The 7,204-nt window shown below is 38.1% G+C and overlaps 1 long non-coding RNA gene across 1 annotated transcript in view; it reads right to left on the bottom strand.

Moving 5' to 3' along the window:
• Positions 1 to 1,960, bottom strand: part of LOC308654063 — a 173,278-nt gene extending 171,318 nt beyond the window's left edge. Inside the window, exon 1 of the long non-coding RNA XR_014023168.1 lies at positions 1,726 to 1,960. This is a non-coding gene — a long non-coding RNA (uncharacterized lncRNA). The remainder of the gene's footprint in view (positions 1 to 1,725) is intronic.
• Positions 1,961 to 7,204: the final 5,244 nt, after the last annotated feature.

The raw sequence follows: 7,204 nt of genomic DNA on the forward strand, positions 1-7,204 counted from the left end.
CACAAAGATGAGTCAATGATGTTTTTTTTTTTTCAAAAAACATCTGCCTTTTCTGTGTATAAGGCCAAAAGGATGGATACTCTGGCTGTTTCTCAGAAACTTATTTAAATTAGTATTATAGTCTTACTTCAGGCTGATATAGAAAAGAGCCTGTATATAGTTTTATATAAATAAGGACATATTTGAATGGTGATCTTTTTGATACATTTATCCAAAATATGTAGATTATAAACAACTAGAAAATTAGAAAAGCTAGGCTATTTTTTTTCAGATGGAAAAAGTCATAATGTTTCTATACCATTTATTGATTATAGTAAGAACAATTGAATCAGAGTTTGAGACAAAACTCAAAATCTCTGCTTCTGTTGGTAGGTAGGGGCTGTGCAAGTTGCAGACCTCTGCAGTGGGGAAAGCTCATTTTAGCAGCTAATCACAGTAGGAAATGCCTTATGGCATCAGCTCTGAGGGTCACAGATGGCTAAACCTGATTCTTCTCTGCTACCATTGAGTGGTGTATTACAGCTATAAATGTGGGACTATGCTTTTCAGTGTTGCAATAGACTCTAGCAGCTCACCACCAACTTCTTTCCAGGTTCTTGTCTTGCAAATCCAATGAATGAAATTCATGGGACAACAGAAGGCAAGAATGAGAGGAGTAGGATTTATTCAAGAGTGAAGAATAGAAAAATAACCCTTGTAGGGGAAAGAGGGGACTCCGTTAGCAGGTTACCACCTGAGTGTTCTAGTCTAGGGGTTTATATAGCACTTGGGGCAATGCTATTGGTTAGAGTTTATGCTAATCAATCCGGGTTTGGAAAAGTACTAATGCTATTGGTCCAAACTTATACTAATGAGGGTTTGGAAAGTACTAGCTATTAGTTAACCCTTGAGTCTGAACTTCTTTTTTTTTTCTTTTTTTATTGTTGGTCGTTCAAAACATTACATAGTTCTTGATATATCATATTTCACAGTTTGATTCAAGTGGGTTATGAACTCCCATTTTTACCCCGTATACAGATTGCTGAATCACATCATTTACACTTCCATTGATTTACACATTGCCATTCTAGTGTCTGTTGTATTCTGCTGCCTTTCCTATCCTCTACTATCCCCCCTCCCCTCCCCTCCCCTCTTCTCTCTCTACCCCCTCTACTGTAAATCTTTTCTTCCACTTGTATTATTCTTCCCTTACCCCTCACTTCCTCTTATATGTAATTTTGTATAACCCTGAGGATCACCTTCCATTTCCATGCAATTTCCCTTCTCTCTCCCTTTCCCTCCCACCTCTCATCCCTGTTTAATGTTAATCTTCTTCTCATGCTCATCGTCCCTACTCTGTCCTTAGTTACTCCCCTTATATCAAAGAAGACATTTGGCATTTGTTTTTTAGGGATTGGCTAGCTTCACTTAGCATAATCTGCTCTAATGCCATCCATTTCCCTCCAAATTCTATGATTTTGTCATTTTTTAATGCAGAGTAATACTCCATTGTGTATAAATGCCACATTTTTTTTTATCCATTCATCTATTGAAGGGCATCTAGGTTGGTTCCACAATCTTGCTATCGTGAATTGTGCTGCTATGAACATCGATGTAGCAGTGTCCCTGTAGCACTTTTTGTGGTGCTGGGGATTGAACCCAGGGCCTTATGCATGTGAGGCAAGCACTCTACCAACTCAGGTACATCCTCAGCCCCTGACCCACATTTATTATCTCATTGCTTACCTACAATTCCAGATTCCCAGGTGGTTAAGGTCAACTTGAAAGTTTGGAGCGTGGTTGCTGAGTGGAGTAGGCATTTGTACCAGGCTTGGGTCTGGCTGACAAGGGTTCATAGGTCAGCATGCGCTGGCTTGCTTCAGTCCTGGCTTGCCATGCCTCAGGCCCTGGTCCACTGAGCTTCAGGCCCACACTGGTATGGTGGGCTCTGTATGACTGCATCTGGGATTCACCACTTGTGTTCTAGCCTGCTTCTGTTGCTGTTCCACTGTTCCACCACTGCTTCTCCAAGGGGATTAGTGGGCTGTCTGCACAGTTTGGCAATTGGGGAGCTATGTCACAATGACTAAGCAATCTCTGCCACAGAGACAGGCTTTCTTTCCCTCAGCATTTAATTTTGTTCTAGGGTCTGGTGCTCATCACAATGAGCATTAAAAAGTCAGAATTTTAAATTTGGGAATTTGATTTTCCAGAAGCTTATTAAGGTATGTTTGTCATGATAGAAGGAAAGATCCCACTCTATTTAATAGTTAGTCAGCTTGATTTAAAACTTTTAAATATTTAGATGTGTAGTATATGGGATTTCATTTGTACTCTTATTCCATGCCTTGCAAATATTAGAAATACGCCTGACCAAATGAGTCAATGTAATAAAAATCTAGTATGATAGTAGTTAAATGAAGATCAATGACATACAGTACAAAAGAATTTCTAATTCTAATTTAATGAGCCAGGCTAGTGAAAAGATCAGTGATTTAGAACTCCCATTAGTTATCTATTATTGCATAACAAATTATCATAAATTGTTAGCTGAAAATAGTAAATATTTATTTTCTCATAGTTTCTATGGATCAGGAATCCAGAAGCAGCTTAGCCACTTCTAGTTCAAGGTTTCTCATGAGACTGCAGTCAAGATGTCGGCTGGGACTGCAGGCGAGTTGGGTTTGACTGGAATTGATGGAGCTGAAAGATTTACTTTCGAGTTCACCCAGATGGTTGGAAGGTGCATAGACTTCTCCAGGCAGCCTAGGTGACCTAATGAGATGACAGAACTGTCTTCCTTCACAGTAGGTGATCTGAGACAAAGTGCCCAAGATGGAAGCAGCAATTTTTTTAAAAACCTAATCTCAGATGTGATATACCACCATTTCTTCTGTATTACAGACCTCTTTCTGGTTCAGTGTGGAAGAGGACCAGACACAGGTAGAGTAACAAAGACAGGGATCACTGGGAGCCATCTTGGAGGCTGGCTAACACAGAACACTTTGCGGAATATTTCCAGCTCACAAACGTTTTGATTCTCAAGATCATGAATTTGATCCCACGTCAGGACCTCTATCTTATGGTCTGCGCCTGGTGTGCTCTTTCTATTGATCTTGCTTGGCTTACCTTCTATGTTAGATCTCAGCTTAAATGTTACCACTTTAGAAAGACTAATACTGATCATGTAACAAAGAGTAATTTTCTATCCATTCTTTATGATATCACATTATTTTAATTTCAGGTGCCCAGCACATCAATATATGTTGAATCAATGAGTCTTAGTAGTTATGTGATCTTGGGGAAAAGCTCAGCTACCTGAGCCTCAGTAGCATAATCTGTGATTAATGATCTCTTACCCTCTCTCACTATACATGCTTTTGTGAGAACCAAATAAACTAGGATTTTCTATGACAATTGGTGAGATTTTTATTGTTGGTTGACTTTTCCCCTCTTTTTTTTCCCTCTGGGGCAGAGGAATGTATTTTCCTATTTTACTTTTCAAGTTATCTTTATCCACCTGTATCATAAGACTGCTTTGTTCATTTTTTCATTTATTCATTCACTAGACTCATATTTACTGCTCTATGTATGTCTTAGAGGATTTATTTTGAATTAAAGTTATAATTTCATGTGTGAAAAGTATTCAATTGGGACCAAATTTAGTAAGGCTACTTTCAAAATGTAAAATGACACGTGGTTTTGGATCATAACTAACCATAGCATCCATTGAACGTAGGAGATGGTATGTGTTTTTTAGAAGCCTGTTATGCACAAAGGAACAAAAACCCAAGAATCAAAGCAAACTTTTAATAATGCCCAATTGGAGTTCTGGTCATGTTTGAGCCATTCAGAGTCTAATCAGTAAAACCCCCTTGAGTCAATAATTGCCTTCTCCTGGAATCATTGCAGGTATCTATTATGCTGCACATTATCCACATAGAAATGAACATATGGTTATTGAACACATAACAAAACAGACTCTGTTGGAGAATGTTTCCTTTAGGATACCTTAAAACATTCTTGAGCAGAATATTATGTAGGCTACTTCCTATCCCTTCTGTTCCTGGGTTTATAGGAGGGAAGTTGCTAGTCCTTTGCATCAAGAACAGTGAATAAGCACCTTGTAAGAAACAGAAAAACCTCAGAATTTATTTACTTATTAAGAAGGAACTGTAAGTATCTTCCAAGACAAAAGATGTGGTTTCTATTCTTTTCTTTTTAAAAATATTTTTAAAGTAAGTTGTTGGTAGACCTTTATTTATTTATGTGTGGTGCTGAGAATCGAACCCAGTGCCTCACACGTGTCAGGCAAGTGCGCTACCGCTGAGCCACAGCCCCAACCCTCTTTTTATTTATTTTTTAAAATATTTTTTAATTGTAGAGGGACACACAATATCTTTGTTTATTGATTTATTTTTTTATGTAGTTTATGTGGTGCTGAGGATAGAAACAGTTCCTCACCCATGCTAGGCAAGTACTCTGCCACTGAGCTACAGCCCCAGCCCCTAGATGGAGTTTCTTAAAAGTTAGAATATATATATTCTCCTTAGAGAGGAAGTGTTTAAAAGAGAGGGAACATAGTAGAGCAAAACCTATATGAACTTGGGGCTGGGGATGTGGCTCAAGCGGTAGTGCACTCGCCTGGCATGCGTGTGGCCCGGGTTCGATTCTCAGCACCACATACAAACGAGATGTTGTGTCCGCCGAGAACTAAAAAATAAATATTAAAATTCTCTCTCTCTCTTTCTCTCTCTCCCTCTCTCACTCTCTCTTTAAAAAAAAACCTATATGAACTTGAGCCTTGATAATTTTTGCTCTGAATTAAGTGGATTTTCCCAACTTATAGTAAATGCAAAAGAAACGATTGAAAGCATATATAAGAAGTCATCTTATTTGAATCAAATAATTCAAATAATAATTTTTTAAATACCTGTGTTCAAAAATTTTTCTAGATTGATTAGAATGCTTATTTCCTAAGCATTTTTAAAAATTGGGATATAAAACTAAGAAGTCATTTTTTTTTGTTTATATGATAAATATATACATTCCAGTGTGTACAAACACATCCAGGTGTATATATATATATATAGGATGATTTTCAAAGGGTATTTCAGCCAGGACTCTAAATTGATAGATATTAGATATTAAAGAGATTGATGATATGATCATCTGGTAGGACTTAAAAAACAGGCTAAGACTCAGGTGATTCTTAAAGCCCCTTACATCTTGAGGATATAAAAGAAATTTCAAGAGTAGAGATTGAATGTTTGGGGAGAACTGTTGATATTTTGTGTGTTCTCCTCCTTTCCCCCAGAAGGATGGTTGTGGGGGATACCAGCCCCTCATCTTGGGGTTGATATGTGTGTCCTGCAATTGGGGAACATGGTAGACTAGTGTCTGACTTCCATCTGAGGGTGGGAGGCAGCTGCTAGCAGAGCTAAAACAAGGAGTTTGACTAACTTTAGTCCTGAGGTTGGTGGGGAGGGAAGATCCTTGTGTTTCCCATGAACTGAATGTAAACCATACATAAGGTGGACACACATATATGCCTGTGTGCAGACACACTCACTTGTCGGGGGGGGGGAGAGATATGAAGATAGATAATTTTTTTCTTAGACTTTTACCAAGAGCAACTCATTGAGGAACCATCAGACCACAGCAGAGTGAAGCTGGGGATTCCTAGGCTGAGAAGGAAGTCATACTCACCAGCAGAAAGAGAGATGAATTTACCAATATTAAGGGAACCAATATTAAAGTGAGAGAACCACAGTAATACAGGTGGAAGAGTAACCTATGGAAGTGTCTCAGAATCAGTTTAGATTTTTTTTTTATTGGTTGTTCACAACATTACAAAGCTCTTGACATATCATATTTCATACATTAGATTGAAGTGGGTTATGAACCCCCAATTTTACCCCAAATGCAGATTGCAGAATCACGTCGGTTACACATCCACAATTTTACATAATGCCCTATTAGTGACTGTTATATTCTGCTACCTTTCCTATCCCCTACCAGTTTAGATTTTTGAAGGCCCAGAAAATCCAAAGCCAGCTTATGACAATAAATAATTAAGAAATATCCTCCCTTCTCACATAATAACCCATGAGGGAGCAGGAAGCAAGGTTAAGAAGGAAGAGTAGAAATGCTAGCTGGTGGAAGAAAGAGGATATCAATCATATCCTCCTTCTCAAATAGAGTAGCCCTATGTAATTCAACTTTGAGCAGAATCTACACACTGCAAGAGAGACACTTGAACTTCACATCAAGAATGCAGTTTTGATTATTATTAGAGATTTGAGCCTTTGTCAGGGATGTAAAGTGACCACAGGATTGACTGTTACCTAAGAGAGACTGAAATAGTCATGGCAGCCATGTGAGATGTCATCGGGGCAGAAGATGTATTAGTTGCACATATTTGTAAATGTTTAGAAAAATGTCTGGAGGGATGAACATTCAACTGTTCATAGGTGTTACCTCTTGGAGGTAGAATTAAAGATATAGGAAATGGGGATGCTGAAATATTTTACTCCAATGCTTCTACTCCAAAATGGTGTTGTTTTAACTAACCTTTCTTTTTAAAATGTGCACTTTCAAATTCAAATAAATATTAAGTTCTTATGCATGCATATATTTATTTAAATGAACAAAATACTGGTGCATACATATTGTGTGTGTGTATGTGCATGTGTGTGTGTGTGTGTGTGTGTGTGTGTGTGTGTGAATTTAGAAGTGAAGAGTTATATTTCTGGCATGTGTCATGAACATCAAAAGCTTTATTTATTAAAAAAATAATTGGTGTGCACAGTGCTGAAATCTCCAAGACAGGTACTTGTGTTAGTGACCTCTGCTCAAGCCACTGCTTCTGCTTTATATGTTGGAATCTGGTGTGTGCTGGAAGGAAGCACTGTGTCTTCTTTCACTATGAAATTCATGGAAACCTCCACTTGAAATTACATAAAAGACCTTTATTATTCAACCTGTGCATTCATCTATGCAACCACATCTCCTTAGGGAAATAATTGAAAATGGGATTTTTGTGGCCTTCTTTCCCATTTGACTTTCCTTCCCGCCCCCTCCCTTTTGGCCACCCTCATCCAGGTATCTATTAGTTATCTCTTTCAATAACACTGTTCCGGCTGCATCGAAAGTGCTTTTTAATGTAGGAGATGTACTTCAGGCATAACTCGAGGTCACTTTCTGAGTAACATTTTATGGGATT

Source organism: Spermophilus citellus (genome assembly GCF_964194105.1).
Source record: "Spermophilus citellus genome assembly, chromosome: 8".
In the NCBI taxonomy this organism is placed as follows: Eukaryota; Metazoa; Chordata; class Mammalia; order Rodentia; family Sciuridae; genus Spermophilus; species Spermophilus citellus.